Source organism: Pseudorasbora parva, chromosome 6 (genome assembly GCF_024679245.1).
Source record: "Pseudorasbora parva isolate DD20220531a chromosome 6, ASM2467924v1, whole genome shotgun sequence".
NCBI lineage: Eukaryota > Metazoa > Chordata > Actinopteri > Cypriniformes > Gobionidae > Pseudorasbora > Pseudorasbora parva.
Genome location: NC_090177.1, coordinates 48,244,221 through 48,268,518, shown reverse-complemented (window position 1 = coordinate 48,268,518; position 24,298 = coordinate 48,244,221). Strand labels below are relative to the sequence as shown.

The window sequence follows — 24,298 nt, the reverse complement described above, 5'->3', positions numbered from 1 at the left end:
TCGTCCATATATAAAACACAGGTCGCTGTCAGTCCTCCAGTCCCAGGTATGTCCAGTCCATTGATCCATTTATCCCTTCTCAAGAGTTGTGCCAATGGCTCAATACAGGCCACATACAAGAGTGGGGATAACGGACACCCTTGACGAACGCCACTGCGAACATTTATCGCTTTTGTCAAGTTCCCATTTACCATAATTCTGCTGGATATATCTCTGTATAGCAGTCCCACCCATGCTAAAAACCTCCCAGGGAACCCCATTTTTTGCAATACCTTAAAAAGGTATTGGTGCGAGACCCGATCAAAGGCTTTTTCAAAATCTAGATTTAGGACTACTAGCCGAATATTTCTGTCTCTCGCAAAACAGATAGCATCTCTAATCAATATCAGGCTGTCCGTGATCTTTCTCCCGGGCACCGCACAAGCTTGATCCGGGTGGATCACGTCCTCTAAAACTTGCGACATCCGTCCAGATAATAATTTACTAAAAAGTTTGCAATCAAAATTTAAAAGAGTGATCGGTCGCCAATTTTTTAAGTCTGTCTTGTCGTCTTTTTTATGTAAAAGTGTCACTATCCCTGTTCTAAAACTGTCCGGGAGTCTGTCGTGTCTATCAAATTCTTTAAAAACCGTCAACAGTTCGTGCACTAAAATGTCCCAAAATTTGTCATAAAATTCTACGGGAAGTCCATCCATTCCTGGGGACTTCCCCTTCTTAAAACTCTTTAAAACTTTCGTCATTTCTAGGACATTAAAATCTATAGTTAAAAAGTCAGCATTTTCATTTATCTTATTTTCCAGGGTACTTAAAACTTCATCCATGATTGCAGGTTGCACTTTCTTTTCCTCATATAGGCTCCCATAAAAATTTTCCACCACTCTTCCAATTTCTTTTGTGTTTTTAACCTCCCCTCCTTTTGTTTTTAATTTTGTCATGGTTCCTCCCTTTGCTATAACTTTTTTAAAAAAGTAACGTGTACACTTTTCCCCTTCTTCCAGTTCTCTCTCTTTACTTCTTAAAATCACTCCCTTATTCCTTTCCTTTTCTAAAACAGACATTTCATTTTTGACCGCTTTTATTTCTTCACTAAAATCGATTCCACTATTTAAAAGATTAAAATATCTCTGTAGTCTCTTTTGCAGCCCCACTATGCGTCTTGTTTCTTTTTCTTTCTTTTTTTTCCCCTTCTGTCTAAAAAAAAGTCTTGTCCTACCCTTCACCATTTCCCACCACTGTGCTCGTGAGTCAAAAAAGTCTTGTAAAGTCTGCCATTGGCTGAACTGCTCCCTGTATTCTTTGACAATGGTCTCATCTTGCAACAGGGAGCAGTTCAGCTTCCATATTCCCCTCCCTACCGTCAAGTCTGTGGGAAGTGAAAGGGTGCACGAAAGCATAGCGTGATCTGAAAAGTGCAAGGGAGTCAATGTAGCATCCATTGGTGGACAATTGCGAGTAAAAACAAAATCAATACGAGAGGCTCTAGCACCATCACCACTGACCCAGGTGAAGCCCTCCTCTCTTGGATGCATCTCCTTAAAACAGTCAGTTAGTTTAAAATCATTAACTATTTTTTTTAATAAAACCGAAGTTTTATCTACTTTAAAATCATCCCCTACCCTTTTCCTATCTTTCTGATTTAAAACACAATTAAAATCCCCAGCTACTATTAGGGGGTCCCTCCCTAGCATGTGAGGCTGCAAATCTTCTAAAAGCTCATACCTCTCATTTTTTTCAGTAAAACCATACACATTTAAAACCTTGAAATCCCTATCTAAAAAGGTCAGATTTGTTAAAATTGCCCGCCCATCCCTCACCACGGTGCAGCCCTTCACCAGAATATTAGGATTTTTGATTAAAATAGCAACACCATCATTTTTGTTAAAATTGGACCCACTCCATATGGAACGTCCTGGGGTCCAAAGCTCCTCCCACTTCTTGTAATTTGTTAAAAAGGGCAGACCACATTCTTGCAATAAAAACACATCTGACTTAAAAGATTTTAGATAGGATAGAGTACTCTGTGCTCGTATATTGCTCCTCACACTTCTCACATTTATGGTGGAGATAGTGAGAGCCATGAGCAGTATAGTTAAAAGGGTGTGAGACATTTAAAACAAGAAAGAGACTACAGAAATCAAATTAAAATCATGTTATTTCTTGTTGCACCTGCCTTTCCTTTTCCCCAGAAAAACTGGGATCAGGAGGGCAAATGCTCGCCGCCTCCGAATCTGCAGAGTGAACCTCTTGCAGTTCCTTTGGCGACGATGTTCTTAGCTTAATATGCAGAAAAGAGACTTCATTTGGAGATTCTGCGGGCCACATACGGTCTAGATCTTCCGAAGAGGAACTATCTAGCCGATGCGCTGCCCTCAGCCTTTTCTCCTCTGTCAGAAACAGAGGAGATCTCGCAGACCTTTTCTGCACTTGAGCATTTGGGAGAGAACAATCAGTTTCACTCCCACTGTCCACCACACTTAGCTCCGAAACTGTTTGTAGGGAGGAAGCCGTTTCCTCCTCTTCGTCCTCCATTTTGTCTTCATTTTCATTTGGAGGAGTGGCTTCCTCCCCCTGATCAACTGCCATGTTTGACTCCGCCCCTGTGGCCGCCCCACTTTCTCCTTCCTGTCCAATCCCCGAGGCTGGCTGAGGATTTGAATTTCCCGCCAAAACCTCGGGGCCCGCCTCCTCAATCGTTTGTTCTTTTGGTGGGGCGGCCATTTTGTTGCTCTTTAATTTGTTGGCAAAACTTTTAGGGCAATCTCTGTAGAGATGGGATGATTCTCCACAAAGGTTGCACTTTCTGCCATTTTTGCACTCCTCAAAAATGTGCCCAATTTCTCTGCACTTCCTGCACACTACTTCTTGACATGCCTCGGCGAGATGTCCAAGTTGGCCACACTTGCGGCATAGCTTGGGCATCCCTTGGTAATGGATGTAGCCTCTATTCTCTCCCAACACAATCATTGAAGGAATTTGACTCAGGCCATGGTAGCTGTTGGGATCTGCCCATTGTTTGATGGGCACTCTCCACGCACAGCTCCAGATACCGTCTTCGTCTAAAACCTTGACTGGTTGTCCGCGAATAGAGCAATATCTTGCCAACCACACAGAAATGTCCTCTCCACTTACTGTTTCATTAAACATCCTGATAATCACAACTTTCAGTGAATTATCAGTCAGTTTTTCCACAGTGAACATGGAAAAATTGGCTTTACACATTTCAAAACGAGACCAAAAAGTATTTAATAAGGAAGCTGAAGCAAAACTTACATCAAAGCCATGATTCAGGGGCAGAGTCAACAAGCAGTTTATGTCCGGAGCCTTAAAACCAAGAATTTGTTGGATGAACTTCCTGGAGAAATCCAGTCTGGACATCGCCAGGAGAGTTCCATCCTCTTTTGCTTTGAATTTAAAACGCACGCTGTGGTGCCTCCTCACGCCGGCACGAGCAGCCGACATGTTGGAGGCACCACCAGCAAGCGGCGGCTAAAACAATAAATTAATACAATAAATAGATAAATTAATTAAAACCTGCTTACCTTAAAACAAGAAGAGTCCTCGTAGAAACGATTCGTCAATTAAAAGCCGCTTGTCAATGTACCTCCTGAAGGCTGTATGTCCCGTGTGACAAGCAACACACGAGACAAAGGTCCCACAAGAGGCGATCGCTGTCTCAACCGTAAGACCAGACCACTTGATCTTAGCCAAAAGGCCGAGAAGCGATGACACAATGACGCAGCGGCAGGGGAGCCGGCAAAGGCGACGCCCATCTGGGAAGCGGTGAGGGGGGGAGGGTTGGCAAAGGCCTTACGTCGTAGAGACCTGAAACTTTAGCCCCGTTTCCACCACAGGAACTTTACCCAGGAACTAGGAACTTTGGGTGGTACTTCGTGTGTTTAGACCGCAGGAACCAGGGTATAAATGAAGTTCCGGGTAAATATTTCCCCCTCCAAACGGCCCTGCTCGCGAGGTAGTACTTTTTCAAAGTTCAGGAACTTTCGAGGGCGGGACTTGGGCGCTGAACATGCTGATTGGTTGAGCTCACGCAGCATAGTTCAACCGGCTTTTTTAAAAGTCTTTTGCGAGGTTCGTTCTGCGTTCAATAAATATCAGTCTTGCTCTCTGTCTGGTGGCGCGGTCGTCTCAGCCATCTCACGTTCAATGTCCGTAATAGCTGATAATAATATACATTGTCATTTTAAATCTAGCTTTACGAGCTTTCTGAATATGCTGCATGCTGCTGAATCTGCATATTAGTGCTCTTTTCTGTCGTTGTTAATTACCTCTTTAGTAAACCTATACATAACCAGCAAAAGCAGCACAGCTTGAATCTCTTCCATACTCGTTATTAATTTTTTTTCACCATGTAAACGACCTGACCGATTACTTTTAAGTGTGTGTCCTTACATGACGTGACGGCGCGCGCCGCGCTCATGTTGACAAGAGAGGAAAGTACATTTTTCTGAGGGGTAAACTTTTTATTTCGTGAGTTATGAAGATAATGTTGGAGTAATGACACAGCGTATATTGCCCCAGGCAGTTTTTACTTTAACTGCGCCTGACAGAAGATTTTTTTTTCTGAGATGATTATTACACTTTACAACAAATAGCTATAACTAATACTGTATTAGTCCTGGTGGCCGTTAAGAGTTGCTATGGCTGCAGTAAACACACTCCAGCTGCTGGAGAAAACAGCGTTGACATTTTTGATGCGGCAGACAAACTGCATGTGACAAAATGATTGCGATTGAAAGTCATCACATGTAAACACCAGATCGGTTTAGATAACGTCTCATGTAAACAGTTCACTAAATCTTTCAATCGGTACACTTAAAAATGATTACATGTCCTTCACTGATTTGGAGGAGCAGTCGCGCGCAGTCCTACATCACCGGACTAATTTGCCTAATCTTCTCGGAACTTTATCGCGGTCGAAACGCAGACAGCTGCAGGTCTGGGGGGGAGAAAAGTTCCTGTAAAAAAGTTCCTGGTACAAATTGTTCCGGGTAATTTTGGTGGAAACGGGGCTTTTGAGGGATGGTACTAGCCACTCGCTCTACAACATCACCAAGGCTGGCCCCCCGATGGGCCCGGCACGAAATGGCTCGTAGCTCCCAAACCGCACGCCGCAGAACCAAGTGTCTTATATCATCGGAATCCTTGGCTCGAGCCGAGCGAGACGCATGCCTCGGATTCGAAGGTTGCGCTGGCGAAATTTTCGGGTATTTGGGATTTTGTGAAAAACCTACTTTTGCACACTAGTCCTAGGTCTTTTGCCCGATCTGGCCAAAACCAGTGCAGAAAGATTCTCTGGAGTCTGACTGTCCGTCCAGATCGGAAAAAAAGTGGGAATTTCGATTCAGCTTGGCGGCGGCAGGCCGAAACCTACGGGCTGGGCGAGGCGGGGTCTGCTAGAACGGCTATAGCTCTTGGACGGAACGAGACAATTTCACCCAAGCCGGTACACCCGTGCACGGGCTCAGTCTGGGGTCAGGCGAGAAAGGACGCGGTGAATGGCCACCTAGTGGCGCTTTAAAATGAAAAAGCAACAACATGAGAGCGGCTATAGGCGAACGTATGTCGCGTGCTTTTTCACAGCACGCGCACGAGACAGTCGTACCATACGACAGAAAACCTCCATCCGAACAACTTTGCCTTTGGGACCACTGCTGTCAATCAACTCGTCCGTTGAATATCAAAGTTTGTGGGAAAAACCACATTCGGCAAACCGGTCGCAGGTTTCGACAACCTCGATGAAAACAAACGCAGTTCAGTTCTCTGAACTCTCCGGGTCACTGGCTGACACAGCAGAAAGAGACAGAAACATAACAAAACTGGTGCAACTTCACCCTTTGGGGCAGTGGGCGGCGCCACAAGCGTCAAGAACCGCACGCTTTTTCCCTCCACGCTATCTGCTTTTAACCAGTGTGTACAGGGGAGAGCGCGAACACAGTCCCCCACTACCATAAATTATGCAGTCGAGATTCCCACATTTGGGGAATTCGCAGGGGTCAGCACAACCGGAGTGCAATGGCCGAGCCTCGCCCTGGGTGAACCACCTTCCTGATCATGGTGTCTCCCCTGCCAGGTAAGTATGAGTTGCCTGGCCTCCAGGCAGAGGCGCCCTATCCCCCTTCGCCATCCTCAAACACGGTGACCTTCCCCTCCCCCAAGAAAAGGAAGGACGGGGCACCTTCCATTGCTTGACTGCTGCGTGCGTGCGTGCGTGACCTTGATTTGAATCAGGTGTCCCTAATCCATCCAACACAAACCCCTGATTCGACTCATCAGCTCGTTGGTAAAGACTCTCAAATAAGAGGGACATCAAAAAACGTGCTGTGACGGTGATGAGTCAGCCGGCCGGCAACCGACGCTTTTGTTCTTCTTTTTTCCCTATGCTCATATGACCGCAGCTTGCTGCTTTCTCTGTGGCACGGTCATCGTTGCGTCACCTCATCGTCATTCTGTATGCGCTTCCTGCGTATTTCTGTATTCTCTGACAAAATTCCAGTGGTGTTGTTGGTTCTTCTATTAGTCACAACAATTCGCAGTCCCCAAAAAGGGGAAGCACACCGTTCCTGGAGGCACTGCAATACCAGGTCGATGCGTGGAGTGGACGGAGCAAGCCCCGGTTCCGGCTCCATGTGCCAAAAATCAATTTAATATGCAGTCCCCGGATAGGGGACGTATCAGATATTAAACTGATAAGAACAGATACTACACTTGATCTTAGCCAAAAGGCCGAGAAGCGATGACACAATGACGCAGCGGCAGGGGAGCCGGCAAAGGCGACGCCCATCTGGGAAGCGGTGAGGGGGGGAGGGTTGGCAAAGGCCTTACGTCGTAGAGACCTGAAACTTTGAGGGATGGTACTAGCCACTCGCTCTACAACATCACCAAGGCTGGCCCCCCGATGGGCCCGGCACGAAATGGCTCGTAGCTCCCAAACCGCACGCCGCAGAACCAAGTGTCTTATATCATCGGAATCCTTGGCTCGAGCCGAGCGAGACGCATGCCTCGGATTCGAAGGTTGCGCTGGCGAAATTTTCGGGTATTTGGGATTTTGTGAAAAACCTACTTTTGCACACTAGTCCTAGGTCTTTTGCCCGATCTGGCCCAAACCAGTGCAGAAAGATTCTCTGGAGTCTGACTGTCCGTCCAGATCGGAAAAAAAGTGGGAATTTCGATTCAGCTTGGCGGCGGCAGGCCGAAACCTACGGGCTGGGCGAGGCGGGGTCTGCTAGAACGGCTATAGCTCTTGGACGGAACGAGACAATTTCACCCAAGCCGGTACACCCGTGCACGGGCTCAGTCTGGGGTCAGGCGAGAAAGGACGCGGTGAATGGCCACCTAGTGGCGCTTTAAAATGAAAAAGCAACAACATGAGAGCGGCTATAGGCGAACGTATGTCGCGTGCTTTTTCACAGCACGCGCACGAGACAGTCGTACCATACGACAGAAAACCTCCATCCGAACAACTTTGCCTTTGGGACCACTGCTGTCAATCAACTCGTCCGTTGAATATCAAAGTTTGTGGGAAAAACCACATTCGGCAAACCGGTCGCAGGTTTCGACAACCTCGATGAAAACAAACGCAGTTCAGTTCTCTGAACTCTCCGGGTCACTGGCTGACACAGCAGAAAGAGACAGAAACATAACAAAACTGGTGCAACTTCACCCTTTGGGGCAGTGGGCGGCGCCACAAGCGTCAAGAACCGCACGCTTTTTCCCTCCACGCTATCTGCTTTTAACCAGTGTGTACAGGGGAGAGCGCGAACGCAGTCCCCCACTACCATAAATTATGCAGTCGAGATTCCCACATTTGGGGAATTCGCAGGGGTCAGCACAACCGGAGTGCAATGGCCGAGCCTCGCCCTGGGTGAACCACCTTCCTGATCATGGTGTCTCCCCTGCCAGGTAAGTATGAGTTGCCTGGCCTCCAGGCAGAGGCGCCCTATCCCCCTTCGCCATCCTCAAACACGGTGACCTTCCCCTCCCCCAAGAAAAGGAAGGACGGGGCACCTTCCATTGCTTGACTGCTGCGTGCGTGCGTGCGTGACCTTGATTTGAATCAGGTGTCCCTAATCCATCCAACACAAACCCCTGATTCGACTCATCAGCTCGTTGGTAAAGACTCTCAAATAAGAGGGACATCAAAAAACGTGCTGTGACGGTGATGAGTCAGCCGGCCGGCAACCGACGCTTTTGTTCTTCTTTTTTCCCTATGCTCATATGACCGCAGCTTGCTGCTTTCTCTGTGGCACGGTCATCGTTGCGTCACCTCATCGTCATTCTGTATGCGCTTCCTGCGTATTTCTGTATTCTCTGACAAAATTCCAGTGGTGTTGTTGGTTCTTCTATTAGTCACAACAATTCGCAGTCCCCAAAAAGGGGAAGCACACCGTTCCTGGAGGCACTGCAATACCAGGTCGATGCGTGGAGTGGACGGAGCAAGCCCCGGTTCCGGCTCCATGTGCCAAAAATCAATTTAATATGCAGTCCCCGGATAGGGGACGTATCAGATATTAAACTGATAAGAACAGATACTACACTTGATCTTAGCCAAAAGGCCGAGAAGCGATGACACAATGACGCAGCGGCAGGGGAGCCGGCAAAGGCGACGCCCATCTGGGAAGCGGTGAGGGGGGGAGGGTTGGCAAAGGCCTTACGTCGTAGAGACCTGAAACTTTAGCCCCGTTTCCACCACAGGAACTTTACCCAGGAACTAGGAACTTTGGGTGGTACTTCGTGTGTTTAGACCGCAGGAACCAGGGTATAAATGAAGTTCCGGGTAAATATTTCCCCCTCCAAACGGCCCTGCTCGCGAGGTAGTACTTTTTCAAAGTTCAGGAACTTTCGAGGGCGGGACTTGGGCGCTGAACATGCTGATTGGTTGAGCTCACGCAGCATAGTTCAACCGGCTTTTTTAAAAGTCTTTTGCGAGGTTCGTTCTGCGTTCAATAAATATCAGTCTTGCTCTCTGTCTGGTGGCGCGGTCGTCTCAGCCATCTCACGTTCAATGTCCGTAATAGCTGATAATAATATACATTGTCATTTTAAATCTAGCTTTACGAGCTTTCTGAATATGCTGCATGCTGCTGAATCTGCATATTAGTGCTCTTTTCTGTCGTTGTTAATTACCTCTTTAGTAAACCTATACATAACCAGCAAAAGCAGCACAGCTTGAATCTCTTCCATACTCGTTATTAATTTTTTTTCACCATGTAAACGACCTGACCGATTACTTTTAAGTGTGTGTCCTTACATGACGTGACGGCGCGCGCCGCGCTCATGTTGACAAGAGAGGAAAGTACATTTTTCTGAGGGGTAAACTTTTTATTTCGTGAGTTATGAAGATAATGTTGGAGTAATGACACAGCGTATATTGCCCCAGGCAGTTTTTACTTTAACTGCGCCTGACAGAAGATTTTTTTTTCTGAGATGATTATTACACTTTACAACAAATAGCTATAACTAATACTGTATTAGTCCTGGTGGCCGTTAAGAGTTGCTATGGCTGCAGTAAACACACTCCAGCTGCTGGAGAAAACAGCGTTGACATTTTTGATGCGGCAGACAAACTGCATGTGACAAAATGATTGCGATTGAAAGTCATCACATGTAAACACCAGATCGGTTTAGATAACGTCTCATGTAAACAGTTCACTAAATCTTTCAATCGGTACACTTAAAAATGATTACATGTCCTTCACTGATTTGGAGGAGCAGTCGCGCGCAGTCCTACATCACCGGACTAATTTGCCTAATCTTCTCGGAACTTTATCGCGGTCGAAACGCAGACAGCTGCAGGTCTGGGGGGGAGAAAAGTTCCTGTAAAAAAGTTCCTGGTACAAATTGTTCCGGGTAATTTTGGTGGAAACGGGGCTTTTGAGGGATGGTACTAGCCACTCGCTCTACAACATCACCAAGGCTGGCCCCCCGATGGGCCCGGCACGAAATGGCTCGTAGCTCCCAAACCGCACGCCGCAGAACCAAGTGTCTTATATCATCGGAATCCTTGGCTCGAGCCGAGCGAGACGCATGCCTCGGATTCGAAGGTTGCGCTGGCGAAATTTTCGGGTATTTGGGATTTTGTGAAAAACCTACTTTTGCACACTAGTCCTAGGTCTTTTGCCCGATCTGGCCAAAACCAGTGCAGAAAGATTCTCTGGAGTCTGACTGTCCGTCCAGATCGGAAAAAAAGTGGGAATTTCGATTCAGCTTGGCGGCGGCAGGCCGAAACCTACGGGCTGGGCGAGGCGGGGTCTGCTAGAACGGCTATAGCTCTTGGACGGAACGAGACAATTTCACCCAAGCCGGTACACCCGTGCACGGGCTCAGTCTGGGGTCAGGCGAGAAAGGACGCGGTGAATGGCCACCTAGTGGCGCTTTAAAATGAAAAAGCAACAACATGAGAGCGGCTATAGGCGAACGTATGTCGCGTGCTTTTTCACAGCACGCGCACGAGACAGTCGTACCATACGACAGAAAACCTCCATCCGAACAACTTTGCCTTTGGGACCACTGCTGTCAATCAACTCGTCCGTTGAATATCAAAGTTTGTGGGAAAAACCACATTCGGCAAACCGGTCGCAGGTTTCGACAACCTCGATGAAAACAAACGCAGTTCAGTTCTCTGAACTCTCCGGGTCACTGGCTGACACAGCAGAAAGAGACAGAAACATAACAAAACTGGTGCAACTTCACCCTTTGGGGCAGTGGGCGGCGCCACAAGCGTCAAGAACCGCACGCTTTTTCCCTCCACGCTATCTGCTTTTAACCAGTGTGTACAGGGGAGAGCGCGAACGCAGTCCCCCACTACCATAAATTATGCAGTCGAGATTCCCACATTTGGGGAATTCGCAGGGGTCAGCACAACCGGAGTGCAATGGCCGAGCCTCGCCCTGGGTGAACCACCTTCCTGATCATGGTGTCTCCCCTGCCAGGTAAGTATGAGTTGCCTGGCCTCCAGGCAGAGGCGCCCTATCCCCCTTCGCCATCCTCAAACACGGTGACCTTCCCCTCCCCCAAGAAAAGGAAGGACGGGGCACCTTCCATTGCTTGACTGCTGCGTGCGTGCGTGCGTGACCTTGATTTGAATCAGGTGTCCCTAATCCATCCAACACAAACCCCTGATTCGACTCATCAGCTCGTTGGTAAAGACTCTCAAATAAGAGGGACATCAAAAAACGTGCTGTGACGGTGATGAGTCAGCCGGCCGGCAACCGACGCTTTTGTTCTTCTTTTTTCCCTATGCTCATATGACCGCAGCTTGCTGCTTTCTCTGTGGCACGGTCATCGTTGCGTCACCTCATCGTCATTCTGTATGCGCTTCCTGCGTATTTCTGTATTCTCTGACAAAATTCCAGTGGTGTTGTTGGTTCTTCTATTAGTCACAACAATTCGCAGTCCCCAAAAAGGGGAAGCACACCGTTCCTGGAGGCACTGCAATACCAGGTCGATGCGTGGAGTGGACGGAGCAAGCCCCGGTTCCGGCTCCATGTGCCAAAAATCAATTTAATATGCAGTCCCCGGATAGGGGACGTATCAGATATTAAACTGATAAGAACAGATACTACACTTGATCTTAGCCAAAAGGCCGAGAAGCGATGACACAATGACGCAGCGGCAGGGGAGCCGGCAAAGGCGACGCCCATCTGGGAAGCGGTGAGGGGGGGAGGGTTGGCAAAGGCCTTACGTCGTAGAGACCTGAAACTTTGAGGGATGGTACTAGCCACTCGCTCTACAACATCACCAAGGCTGGCCCCCCGATGGGCCCGGCACGAAATGGCTCGTAGCTCCCAAACCGCACGCCGCAGAACCAAGTGTCTTATATCATCGGAATCCTTGGCTCGAGCCGAGCGAGACGCATGCCTCGGATTCGAAGGTTGCGCTGGCGAAATTTTCGGGTATTTGGGATTTTGTGAAAAACCTACTTTTGCACACTAGTCCTAGGTCTTTTGCCCGATCTGGCCCAAACCAGTGCAGAAAGATTCTCTGGAGTCTGACTGTCCGTCCAGATCGGAAAAAAAGTGGGAATTTCGATTCAGCTTGGCGGCGGCAGGCCGAAACCTACGGGCTGGGCGAGGCGGGGTCTGCTAGAACGGCTATAGCTCTTGGACGGAACGAGACAATTTCACCCAAGCCGGTACACCCGTGCACGGGCTCAGTCTGGGGTCAGGCGAGAAAGGACGCGGTGAATGGCCACCTAGTGGCGCTTTAAAATGAAAAAGCAACAACATGAGAGCGGCTATAGGCGAACGTATGTCGCGTGCTTTTTCACAGCACGCGCACGAGACAGTCGTACCATACGACAGAAAACCTCCATCCGAACAACTTTGCCTTTGGGACCACTGCTGTCAATCAACTCGTCCGTTGAATATCAAAGTTTGTGGGAAAAACCACATTCGGCAAACCGGTCGCAGGTTTCGACAACCTCGATGAAAACAAACGCAGTTCAGTTCTCTGAACTCTCCGGGTCACTGGCTGACACAGCAGAAAGAGACAGAAACATAACAAAACTGGTGCAACTTCACCCTTTGGGGCAGTGGGCGGCGCCACAAGCGTCAAGAACCGCACGCTTTTTCCCTCCACGCTATCTGCTTTTAACCAGTGTGTACAGGGGAGAGCGCGAACGCAGTCCCCCACTACCATAAATTATGCAGTCGAGATTCCCACATTTGGGGAATTCGCAGGGGTCAGCACAACCGGAGTGCAATGGCCGAGCCTCGCCCTGGGTGAACCACCTTCCTGATCATGGTGTCTCCCCTGCCAGGTAAGTATGAGTTGCCTGGCCTCCAGGCAGAGGCGCCCTATCCCCCTTCGCCATCCTCAAACACGGTGACCTTCCCCTCCCCCAAGAAAAGGAAGGACGGGGCACCTTCCATTGCTTGACTGCTGCGTGCGTGCGTGCGTGACCTTGATTTGAATCAGGTGTCCCTAATCCATCCAACACAAACCCCTGATTCGACTCATCAGCTCGTTGGTAAAGACTCTCAAATAAGAGGGACATCAAAAAACGTGCTGTGACGGTGATGAGTCAGCCGGCCGGCAACCGACGCTTTTGTTCTTCTTTTTTCCCTATGCTCATATGACCGCAGCTTGCTGCTTTCTCTGTGGCACGGTCATCGTTGCGTCACCTCATCGTCATTCTGTATGCACTTCCTGCGTATTTCTGTATTCTCTGACAAAATTCCAGTGGTGTTGTTGGTTCTTCTATTAGTCACAACAATTCGCAGTCCCCAAAAAGGGGAAGCACACCGTTCCTGGAGGCACTGCAATACCAGGTCGATGCGTGGAGTGGACGGAGCAAGCCCCGGTTCCGGCTCCATGTGCCAAAAATCAATTTAATATGCAGTCCCCGGATAGGGGACGTATCAGATATTAAACTGATAAGAACAGATACTACACTTGATCTTAGCCAAAAGGCCGAGAAGCGATGACACAATGACGCAGCGGCAGGGGAGCCGGCAAAGGCGACGCCCATCTGGGAAGCGGTGAGGGGGGGAGGGTTGGCAAAGGCCTTACGTCGTAGAGACCTGAAACTTTAGCCCCGTTTCCACCACAGGAACTTTACCCAGGAACTAGGAACTTTGGGTGGTACTTCGTGTGTTTAGACCGCAGGAACCAGGGTATAAATGAAGTTCCGGGTAAATATTTCCCCCTCCAAACGGCCCTGCTCGCGAGGTAGTACTTTTTCAAAGTTCAGGAACTTTCGAGGGCGGGACTTGGGCGCTGAACATGCTGATTGGTTGAGCTCACGCAGCATAGTTCAACCGGCTTTTTTAAAAGTCTTTTGCGAGGTTCGTTCTGCGTTCAATAAATATCAGTCTTGCTCTCTGTCTGGTGGCGCGGTCGTCTCAGCCATCTCACGTTCAATGTCCGTAATAGCTGATAATAATATACATTGTCATTTTAAATCTAGCTTTACGAGCTTTCTGAATATGCTGCATGCTGCTGAATCTGCATATTAGTGCTCTTTTCTGTCGTTGTTAATTACCTCTTTAGTAAACCTATACATAACCAGCAAAAGCAGCACAGCTTGAATCTCTTCCATACTCGTTATTAATTTTTTTTCACCATGTAAACGACCTGACCGATTACTTTTAAGTGTGTGTCCTTACATGACGTGACGGCGCGCGCCGCGCTCATGTTGACAAGAGAGGAAAGTACATTTTTCTGAGGGGTAAACTTTTTATTTCGTGAGTTATGAAGATAATGTTGGAGTAATGACACAGCGTATATTGCCCCAGGCAGTTTTTACTTTAACTGCGCCTGACAGAAGATTTTTTTTTCTGAGATGATTATTACACTTTACAACAAATAGCTATAACTAATACTGTATTAGTCCTGGTGGCCGTTAAGAGTTGCTATGGCTGCAGTAAACACACTCCAGCTGCTGGAGAAAACAGCGTTGACATTTTTGATGCGGCAGACAAACTGCATGTGACAAAATGATTGCGATTGAAAGTCATCACATGTAAACACCAGATCGGTTTAGATAACGTCTCATGTAAACAGTTCACTAAATCTTTCAATCGGTACACTTAAAAATGATTACATGTCCTTCACTGATTTGGAGGAGCAGTCGCGCGCAGTCCTACATCACCGGACTAATTTGCCTAATCTTCTCGGAACTTTATCGCGGTCGAAACGCAGACAGCTGCAGGTCTGGGGGGGAGAAAAGTTCCTGTAAAAAAGTTCCTGGTACAAATTGTTCCGGGTAATTTTGGTGGAAACGGGGCTTTTGAGGGATGGTACTAGCCACTCGCTCTACAACATCACCAAGGCTGGCCCCCCGATGGGCCCGGCACGAAATGGCTCGTAGCTCCCAAACCGCACGCCGCAGAACCAAGTGTCTTATATCATCGGAATCCTTGGCTCGAGCCGAGCGAGACGCATGCCTCGGATTCGAAGGTTGCGCTGGCGAAATTTTCGGGTATTTGGGATTTTGTGAAAAACCTACTTTTGCACACTAGTCCTAGGTCTTTTGCCCGATCTGGCCAAAACCAGTGCAGAAAGATTCTCTGGAGTCTGACTGTCCGTCCAGATCGGAAAAAAAGTGGGAATTTCGATTCAGCTTGGCGGCGGCAGGCCGAAACCTACGGGCTGGGCGAGGCGGGGTCTGCTAGAACGGCTATAGCTCTTGGACGGAACGAGACAATTTCACCCAAGCCGGTACACCCGTGCACGGGCTCAGTCTGGGGTCAGGCGAGAAAGGACGCGGTGAATGGCCACCTAGTGGCGCTTTAAAATGAAAAAGCAACAACATGAGAGCGGCTATAGGCGAACGTATGTCGCGTGCTTTTTCACAGCACGCGCACGAGACAGTCGTACCATACGACAGAAAACCTCCATCCGAACAACTTTGCCTTTGGGACCACTGCTGTCAATCAACTCGTCCGTTGAATATCAAAGTTTGTGGGAAAAACCACATTCGGCAAACCGGTCGCAGGTTTCGACAACCTCGATGAAAACAAACGCAGTTCAGTTCTCTGAACTCTCCGGGTCACTGGCTGACACAGCAGAAAGAGACAGAAACATAACAAAACTGGTGCAACTTCACCCTTTGGGGCAGTGGGCGGCGCCACAAGCGTCAAGAACCGCACGCTTTTTCCCTCCACGCTATCTGCTTTTAACCAGTGTGTACAGGGGAGAGCGCGAACGCAGTCCCCCACTACCATAAATTATGCAGTCGAGATTCCCACATTTGGGGAATTCGCAGGGGTCAGCACAATCGGAGTGCAATGGCCGAGCCTCGCCCTGGGTGAACCACCTTCCTGATCATGGTGTCTCCCCTGCCAGGTAAGTATGAGTTGCCTGGCCTCCAGGCAGAGGCGCCCTATCCCCCTTCGCCATCCTCAAACACGGTGACCTTCCCCTCCCCCAAGAAAAGGAAGGACGGGGCACCTTCCATTGCTTGACTGCTGCGTGCGTGCGTGCGTGACCTTGATTTGAATCAGGTGTCCCTAATCCATCCAACACAAACCCCTGATTCGACTCATCAGCTCGTTGGTAAAGACTCTCAAATAAGAGGGACATCAAAAAACGTGCTGTGACGGTGATGAGTCAGCCGGCCGGCAACCGACGCTTTTGTTCTTCTTTTTTCCCTATGCTCATATGACCGCAGCTTGCTGCTTTCTCTGTGGCACGGTCATCGTTGCGTCACCTCATCGTCATTCTGTATGCGCTTCCTGCGTATTTCTGTATTCTCTGACAAAAAAAATTCCAGTGGTGTTGTTGGTTCTTCTATTAGTCACAACAATTCGCAGTCCCCAAAAAGGGGAAGCACACCGTTCCTGGAGGCACTGCAATACCAGGTCGATGCGTGGAGTGGACGGAGCAAGCCCCGGTTCCGGCTCCATGTGCCAAAAATCAATTTAATATGCAGTCCCCGGATAGGGGACGTATCAGATATTAAACTGATAAGAACAGATACTACACTTGATCTTAGCCAAAAGGCCGAGAAGCGATGACACAATGACGCAGCGGCAGGGGAGCCGGCAAAGGCGACGCCCATCTGGGAAGCGGTGAGGGGGGGAGGGTTGGCAAAGGCCTTACGTCGTAGAGACCTGAAACTTTGAGGGATGGTACTAGCCACTCGCTCTACAACATCACCAAGGCTGGCCCCCCGATGGGCCCGGCACGAAATGGCTCGTAGCTCCCAAACCGCACGCCGCAGAACCAAGTGTCTTATATCATCGGAATCCTTGGCTCGAGCCGAGCGAGACGCATGCCTCGGATTCGAAGGTTGCGCTGGCAAAATTTTCGGGTATTTGGGATTTTGTGAAAAACCTACTTTTGCACACTAGTCCTAGGTCTTTTGCCCGATCTGGCCCAAACCAGTGCAGAAAGATTCTCTGGAGTCTGACTGTCCGTCCAGATCGGAAAAAAAGTGGGAATTTCGATTCAGCTTGGCGGCGGCAGGCCGAAACCTACGGGCTGGGCGAGGCGGGGTCTGCTAGAACGGCTATAGCTCTTGGACGGAACGAGACAATTTCACCCAAGCCGGTACACCCGTGCACGGGCTCAGTCTGGGGTCAGGCGAGAAAGGACGCGGTGAATGGCCACCTAGTGGCGCTTTAAAATGAAAAAGCAACAACATGAGAGCGGCTATAGGCGAACGTATGTCGCGTGCTTTTTCACAGCACGCGCACGAGACAGTCGTACCATACGACAGAAAACCTCCATCCGAACAACTTTGCCTTTGGGACCACTGCTGTCAATCAACTCGTCCGTTGAATATCAAAGTTTGTGGGAAAAACCACATTCGGCAAACCGGTCGCAGGTTTCGACAACCTCGATGAAAACAAACGCAGTTCAGTTCTCTGAACTCTCCGGGTCACTGGCTGACACAGCAGAAAGAGACAGAAACATAACAAAACTGGTGCAACTTCACCCTTTGGGGCAGTGGGCGGCGCCACAAGCGTCAAGAACCGCACGCTTTTCCCTCCACGCTATCTGCTTTTAACCAGTGTGTACAGGGGAGAGCGCGAACGCAGTCCCCCACTACCATAAATTATGCAGTCGAGATTCCCACATTTGGGGAATTCGCAGGGGTCAGCACAACCGGAGTGCAATGGCCGAGCCTCGCCCTGGGTGAACCACCTTCCTGATCATGGTGTCTCCCCTGCCAGGTAAGTATGAGTTGCCTGGCCTCCAGGCAGAGGCGCCCTATCCCCCTTCGCCATCCTCAAACACGGTGACCTTCCCCTCCCCCAAGAAAAGGAAGGACGGGGCACCTTCCATTGCTTGACTGCTGCGTGCGTGCGTGCGTGACCTTGATTTGAATCAGGTGTCCCTAATCCATCCAACACAAACCCCTGATTCGACTCATCAGCTCGTTGGTAAAGACTCTCAAATAAGAGGGACATCAAAAAACGTGCTGTGACGGTGATGAGTCAGCCGGCCGGCAACCGACGCTTTTGTTCTTCTTTTTTCCCTATGCTCATATGACCGCAGCTTGCTGCTTTCTCTGTGGCACGGTCATCGTTGCGTCACCTCATCGTCATTCTGTATGCGCTTCCTGCGTATTTCTGTATTCTCTGACAAAAAAAATTCCAGTGGTGTTGTTGGTTCTTCTATTAGTCACAACAATTCGCAGTCCCCAAAAAGGGGAAGCACACCGTTCCTGGAGGCACTGCAATACCAGGTCGATGCGTGGAGTGGACGGAGCAAGCCCCGGTTCCGGCTCCATGTGCCAAAAATCAATTTAATATGCAGTCCCCGGATAGGGGACGTATCAGATATTAAACTGATAAGAACAGATACTACACTTGATCTTAGCCAAAAGGCCGAGAAGCGATGACACAATGACGCAGCGGCAGGGGAGCCGGCAAAGGCGACGCCCATCTGGGAAGCGGTGAGGGGGGGAGGGTTGGCAAAGGCCTTACGTCGTAGAGACCTGAAACTTTGAGGGATGGTACTAGCCACTCGCTCTACAACATCACCAAGGCTGGCCCCCCGATGGGCCCGGCACGAAATGGCTCGTAGCTCCCAAACCGCACGCCGCAGAACCAAGTGTCTTATATCATCGGAATCCTTGGCTCGAGCCGAGCGAGACGCATGCCTCGGATTCGAAGGTTGCGCTGGCGAAATTTTCGGGTATTTGGGATTTTGTGAAAAACCTACTTTTGCACACTAGTCCTAGGTCTTTTGCCCGATCTGGCCCAAACCAGTGCAGAAAGATTCTCTGGAGTCTGACTGTCCGTCCAGATCGGAAAAAAAGTGGGAATTTCGATTCAGCTTGGCGGCGGCAGGCCGAAACCTACGGGCTGGGCGAGGCGGGGTCTGCTAGAACGGCTATAGCTCTTGGACGGAACGAGACAATTTCACCCAAGCCGGTACACCCGTGCACGGGCTCAGTCTGGGGTCAGGCGAGAAAGGACGCGGTGAATGGCCACCTAGTGGCGCTTTAAAATGAAAAAGCAACAACATGAGAGCGGCTATAGGCGAACGTATGTCGCGTGCTTTTTCACAGCACGCGCACGAGACAGTCGTACCATACGACAGAAAACCTCCATCCGAACAACTTTGCCTTTGGGACCACTGCTGTCAATCAACTCGTCCGTTGAATATCAAAGTTTGTGGGAAAAACCACATTCGGCAAACCGGTCGCAGGTTTCGACAACCTCGATGAAAACAAACGCAGTTCAGTTCTCTGAACTCTCCGGGTCACTGGCTGACACAGCAGAAAGAGACAGAAACATAACAAAACTGGTGCAACTTCACCCTTTGGGGCAGTGGGCGGCGCCACAAGCGTCAAGAACCGCACGCTTTTTCCCTCCACGCTATCTGCTTTTAACCAGTGTGTACAGGGGAGAGCGCGAACGCAGTCCCCCACTACCATAAATTATGCAGTCGAGATTCCCACATTTGGGGAATTCGCAGGGGTCAGCACAACCGGAGTGCAATGGCCGAGCCTCGCCCTGGGTGAACCACCTTCCTGATCATGGTGTCTCCCCTGCCAGGTAAGTATGAGTTGCCTGGCCTCCAGGCAGAGGCGCCCTATCCCCCTTCGCCATCCTCAAACACGGTGACCTTCCCCTCCCCCAAGAAAAGGAAGGACGGGGCACCTTCCATTGCTTGACTGCTGCGTGCGTGCGTGCGTGACCTTGATTTGAATCAGGTGTCCCTAATCCATCCAACACAAACCCCTGATTCGACTCATCAGCTCGTTGGTAAAGACTCTCAAATAAGAGGGACATCAAAAAACGTGCTGTGACGGTGATGAGTCAGCCGGCCGGCAACCGACGCTTTTGTTCTTCTTTTTTCCCTATGCTCATATGACCGCAGCTTGCTGCTTTCTCTGTGGCACGGTCATCGTTGCGTCACCTCATCGTCATTCTGTATGCGCTTCCTGCGTATTTCTGTATTCTCTGACAAAATTCCAGTGGTGTTGTTGGTTCTTCTATTAGTCACAACAATTCGCAGTCCCCAAAAAGGGGAAGCACACCGTTCCTGGAGGCACTGCAATACCAGGTCGATGCGTGGAGTGGACGGAGCAAGCCCCGGTTCCGGCTCCATGTGCCAAAAATCAATTTAATATGCAGTCCCCGGATAGGGGACGTATCAGATATTAAACTGATAAGAACAGATACTACACTTGATCTTAGCCAAAAGGCCGAGAAGCGATGACACAATGACGCAGCGGCAGGGGAGCCGGCAAAGGCGACGCCCATCTGGGAAGCGGTGAGGGGGGGAGGGTTGGCAAAGGCCTTACGTCGTAGAGACCTGAAACTTTAGCCCCGTTTCCACCACAGGAACTTTACCCAGGAACTAGGAACTTTGGGTGGTACTTCGTGTGTTTAGACCGCAGGAACCAGGGTATAAATGAAGTTCCGGGTAAATATTTCCCCCTCCAAACGGCCCTGCTCGCGAGGTAGTACTTTTTCAAAGTTCAGGAACTTTCGAGGGCGGGACTTGGGCGCTGAACATGCTGATTGGTTGAGCTCACGCAGCATAGTTCAACCGGCTTTTTTAAAAGTCTTTTGCGAGGTTCGTTCTGCGTTCAATAAATATCAGTCTTGCTCTCTGTCTGGTGGCGCGGTCGTCTCAGCCATCTCACGTTCAATGTCCGTAATAGCTGATAATAATATACATTGTCATTTTAAATCTAGCTTTACGAGCTTTCTGAATATGCTGCATGCTGCTGAATCTGCATATTAGTGCTCTTTTCTGTCGTTGTTAATTACCTCTTTAGTAAACCTATACATAACCAGCAAAAGCAGCACAGCTTGAATCTCTTCCATACTCGTTATTAATTTTTTTTCACCATGTAAACGACCTGACCGATTACTTTTAAGTGTGTGTCCTTACATGACGTGACGGCGCGCGCCGCGCTCATGTTGACAAGAGAGGAAAGTACATTTTTCTGAGGGGTAAACTTTTTATTTCGTGAGTTATGAAGATAATGTTGGAGTAATGACACAGCGTATATTGCCCCAGGCAGTTTTTACTTTAACTGCGCCTGACAGAAGATTTTTTTTTCTGAGATGATTATTACACTTTACAACAAATAGCTATAACTAATACTGTATTAGTCCTGGTGGCCGTTAAGAGTTGCTATGGCTGCAGTAAACACACTCCAGCTGCTGGAGAAAACAGCGTTGACATTTTTGATGCGGCAGACAAACTGCATGTGACAAAATGATTGCGATTGAAAGTCATCACATGTAAACACCAGATCGGTTTAGATAACGTCTCATGTAAACAGTTCACTAAATCTTTCAATCGGTACACTTAAAAATGATTACATGTCCTTCACTGATTTGGAGGAGCAGTCGCGCGCAGTCCTACATCACCGGACTAATTTGCCTAATCTTCTCGGAACTTTATCGCGGTCGAAACGCAGACAGCTGCAGGTCTGGGGGGGAGAAAAGTTCCTGTAAAAAAGTTCCTGGTACAAATTGTTCCGGGTAATTTTGGTGGAAACGGGGCTTTTGAGGGATGGTACTAGCCACTCGCTCTACAACATCACCAAGGCTGGCCCCCCGATGGGCCCGGCACGAAATGGCTCGTAGCTCCCAAACCGCACGCCGCAGAACCAAGTGTCTTATATCATCGGAATCCTTGGCTCGAGCCGAGCGAGACGCATGCCTCGGATTCGAAGGTTGCGCTGGCGAAATTTTCGGGTATTTGGGATTTTGTGAAAAACCTACTTTTGCACACTAGTCCTAGGTCTTTTGCCCGATCTGGCCAAAACCAGTGCAGAAAGATTCTCTGGAGTCTGACTGTCCGTCCAGATCGGAAAAAAAGTGGGAATTTCGATTCAGCTTGGCGGCGGCAGGCCGAAACCTACGGGCTGGGCGAGGCGGGGTCTGCTAGAATGGCTATAGCTCTTGGACGGAACGAGACAATTTCACCCAAGCCGGTACACCCGTGCACGGGCTCAGTCTGGGGTCAGGCGAGAAAGGACGCGGTGAATGGCCACCTAGTGGCGCTTTAAAATGAAAAAGCAACAACATGAGAGCGGCTATAGGCGAACGTATGTCGCGTGCTTTTTCACAGCACGCGCACGAGACAGTCGTACCATACGACAGAAAACCTCCATCCGAACAACTTTGCCTTTGGGACCACTGCTGTCAATCAACTCGTCCGTTGAATATCAAAGTTTGTGGGAAAAACCACATTCGGCAAACCGGTCGCAGGTTTCGACAACCTCGATGAAAACAAACGCAGTTCAGTTCTCTGAACTCTCCGGGTCACTGGCTGACACAGCAGAAAGAGACAGAAACATAACAAAACTGGTGCAACTTCACCCTTTGGGGCAGTGGGCGGCGCCACAAGCGTCAAGAACCGCACGCTTTTTCCCTCCACGCTATCTGCTTTTAACCAGTGTGTACAGGGGAGAGCGCGAACGCAGTCCCCCACTACCATAAATTATGCAGTCGAGATTCCCACATTTGGGGAATTCGCAGGGGTCAGCACAATCGGAGTGCAATGGCCGAGCCTCGCCCTGGGTGAACCACCTTCCTGATCATGGTGTCTCCCCTGCCAGGTAAGTATGAGTTGCCTGGCCTCCAGGCAGAGGCGCCCTATCCCCCTTCGCCATCCTCAAACACGGTGACCTTCCCCTCCCCCAAGAAAAGGAAGGACGGGGCACCTTCCATTGCTTGACTGCTGCGTGCGTGCGTGCGTGACCTTGATTTGAATCAGGTGTCCCTAATCCATCCAACACAAACCCCTGATTCGACTCATCAGCTCGTTGGTAAAGACTCTCAAATAAGAGGGACATCAAAAAACGTGCTGTGACGGTGATGAGTCAGCCGGCCGGCAACCGACGCTTTTGTTCTTCTTTTTTCCCTATGCTCATATGACCGCAGCTTGCTGCTTTCTCTGTGGCACGGTCATCGTTGCGTCACCTCATCGTCATTCTGTATGCGCTTCCTGCGTATTTCTGTATTCTCTGACAAAATTCCAGTGGTGTTGTTGGTTCTTCTATTAGTCACAACAATTCGCAGTCCCCAAAAAGGGGAAGCACACCGTTCCTGGAGGCACTGCAATACCAGGTCGATGCGTGGAGTGGACGGAGCAAGCCCCGGTTCCGGCTCCATGTGCCAAAAATCAATTTAATATGCAGTCCCCGGATAGGGGACGTATCAGATATTAAACTGATAAGAACAGATACTACACTTGATCTTAGCCAAAAGGCCGAGAAGCGATGACACAATGACGCAGCGGCAGGGCAGCCGGCAAAGGCGACGCCCATCTGGGAAGCGGTGAGGGGGGGAGGGTTGGCAAAGGCCTTACGTCGTAGAGACCTGAAACTTTAGCCCCGTTTCCACCACAGGAACTTTACCCAGGAACTAGGAACTTTGGGTGGTACTTCGTGTGTTTAGACCGCAGGAACCAGGGTATAAATGAAGTTCCGGGTAAATATTTCCCCCTCCAAACGGCCCTGCTCGCGAGGTAGTACTTTTTCAAAGTTCAGGAACTTTCGAGGGCGGGACTTGGGCGCTGAACATGCTGATTGGTTGAGCTCACGCAGCATAGTTCAACCGGCTTTTTTAAAAGTCTTTTGCGAGGTTCGTTCTGCGTTCAATAAATATCAGTCTTGCTCTCTGTCTGGTGGCGCGGTCGTCTCAGCCATCTCACGTTCAATGTCCGTAATAGCTGATAATAATATACATTGTCATTTTAAATCTAGCTTTACGAGCTTTCTGAATATGCTGCATGCTGCTGAATCTGCATATTAGTGCTCTTTTCTGTCGTTGTTAATTACCTCTTTAGTAAACCTATACATAACCAGCAAAAGCAGCACAGCTTGAATCTCTTCCATACTCGTTATTAATTTTTTTTCACCATGTAAACGACCTGACCGATTACTTTTAAGTGTGTGTCCTTACATGACGTGACGGCGCGCGCCGCGCTCATGTTGACAAGAGAGGAAAGTACATTTTTCTGAGGGGTAAACTTTTTATTTCGTGAGTTATGAAGATAATGTTGGAGTAATGACACAGCGTATATTGCCCCAGGCAGTTTTTACTTTAACTGCGCCTGACAGAAGATTTTTTTTTCTGAGATGATTATTACACTTTACAACAAATAGCTATAACTAATACTGTATTAGTCCTGGTGGCCGTTAAGAGTTGCTATGGCTGCAGTAAACACACTCCAGCTGCTGGAGAAAACAGCGTTGACATTTTTGATGCGGCAGACAAACTGCATGTGACAAAATGATTGCGATTGAAAGTCATCACATGTAAACACCAGATCGGTTTAGATAACGTCTCATGTAAACAGTTCACTAAATCTTTCAATCGGTACACTTAAAAATGATTACATGTCCTTCACTGAT

The 24,298-nt window shown here is 49.1% G+C and overlaps 16 non-coding genes across 16 annotated transcripts; all 16 read right to left on the bottom strand.

Moving 5' to 3' along the window:
* Nucleotides 1-5,932: 5,932 nt before the first annotated feature.
* LOC137079706 (U1 spliceosomal RNA) lies at nucleotides 5,933-6,096 on the bottom strand. The gene has a single exon (XR_010905650.1). It is a non-coding gene; the product is annotated as a U1 spliceosomal RNA (small nuclear RNA).
* Nucleotides 6,097-6,562: 466 nt separating this feature from the next.
* On the bottom strand, nucleotides 6,563-6,753 carry LOC137079893 (U2 spliceosomal RNA). The gene has a single exon (XR_010905823.1). It is a non-coding gene; the product is annotated as a U2 spliceosomal RNA (small nuclear RNA).
* A 1,008-nt stretch (nucleotides 6,754-7,761) lies between these two features.
* LOC137080392 (U1 spliceosomal RNA) lies at nucleotides 7,762-7,925 on the bottom strand. Its single transcript, XR_010906244.1, has one exon. It is a non-coding gene; the product is annotated as a U1 spliceosomal RNA (small nuclear RNA).
* Nucleotides 7,926-8,391: 466 nt separating this feature from the next.
* Nucleotides 8,392-8,582, bottom strand: LOC137079891 (U2 spliceosomal RNA). The gene has a single exon (XR_010905821.1). It is a non-coding gene; the product is annotated as a U2 spliceosomal RNA (small nuclear RNA).
* Nucleotides 8,583-10,790: 2,208 nt separating this feature from the next.
* Nucleotides 10,791-10,954, bottom strand: LOC137080391 (U1 spliceosomal RNA). The gene has a single exon (XR_010906243.1). It is a non-coding gene; the product is annotated as a U1 spliceosomal RNA (small nuclear RNA).
* Nucleotides 10,955-11,420: 466 nt separating this feature from the next.
* Nucleotides 11,421-11,611, bottom strand: LOC137079890 (U2 spliceosomal RNA). The gene has a single exon (XR_010905820.1). It is a non-coding gene; the product is annotated as a U2 spliceosomal RNA (small nuclear RNA).
* Nucleotides 11,612-12,619: 1,008 nt separating this feature from the next.
* On the bottom strand, nucleotides 12,620-12,783 carry LOC137080390 (U1 spliceosomal RNA). Its single transcript, XR_010906242.1, has one exon. It is a non-coding gene; the product is annotated as a U1 spliceosomal RNA (small nuclear RNA).
* A 466-nt stretch (nucleotides 12,784-13,249) lies between these two features.
* Nucleotides 13,250-13,440, bottom strand: LOC137079889 (U2 spliceosomal RNA). The gene has a single exon (XR_010905819.1). It is a non-coding gene; the product is annotated as a U2 spliceosomal RNA (small nuclear RNA).
* Nucleotides 13,441-15,648: 2,208 nt separating this feature from the next.
* LOC137079742 (U1 spliceosomal RNA) lies at nucleotides 15,649-15,812 on the bottom strand. Its single transcript, XR_010905684.1, has one exon. It is a non-coding gene; the product is annotated as a U1 spliceosomal RNA (small nuclear RNA).
* Nucleotides 15,813-16,282: 470 nt separating this feature from the next.
* Nucleotides 16,283-16,473, bottom strand: LOC137079888 (U2 spliceosomal RNA). Its single transcript, XR_010905818.1, has one exon. It is a non-coding gene; the product is annotated as a U2 spliceosomal RNA (small nuclear RNA).
* A 1,007-nt stretch (nucleotides 16,474-17,480) lies between these two features.
* On the bottom strand, nucleotides 17,481-17,644 carry LOC137080389 (U1 spliceosomal RNA). The gene has a single exon (XR_010906241.1). It is a non-coding gene; the product is annotated as a U1 spliceosomal RNA (small nuclear RNA).
* Nucleotides 17,645-18,114: 470 nt separating this feature from the next.
* LOC137079887 (U2 spliceosomal RNA) lies at nucleotides 18,115-18,305 on the bottom strand. Its single transcript, XR_010905817.1, has one exon. It is a non-coding gene; the product is annotated as a U2 spliceosomal RNA (small nuclear RNA).
* Nucleotides 18,306-19,313: 1,008 nt separating this feature from the next.
* On the bottom strand, nucleotides 19,314-19,477 carry LOC137080388 (U1 spliceosomal RNA). The gene has a single exon (XR_010906240.1). It is a non-coding gene; the product is annotated as a U1 spliceosomal RNA (small nuclear RNA).
* A 466-nt stretch (nucleotides 19,478-19,943) lies between these two features.
* On the bottom strand, nucleotides 19,944-20,134 carry LOC137079886 (U2 spliceosomal RNA). The gene has a single exon (XR_010905816.1). It is a non-coding gene; the product is annotated as a U2 spliceosomal RNA (small nuclear RNA).
* Nucleotides 20,135-22,342: 2,208 nt separating this feature from the next.
* On the bottom strand, nucleotides 22,343-22,506 carry LOC137079741 (U1 spliceosomal RNA). Its single transcript, XR_010905683.1, has one exon. It is a non-coding gene; the product is annotated as a U1 spliceosomal RNA (small nuclear RNA).
* A 466-nt stretch (nucleotides 22,507-22,972) lies between these two features.
* Nucleotides 22,973-23,163, bottom strand: LOC137079885 (U2 spliceosomal RNA). Its single transcript, XR_010905815.1, has one exon. It is a non-coding gene; the product is annotated as a U2 spliceosomal RNA (small nuclear RNA).
* Nucleotides 23,164-24,298: the final 1,135 nt, after the last annotated feature.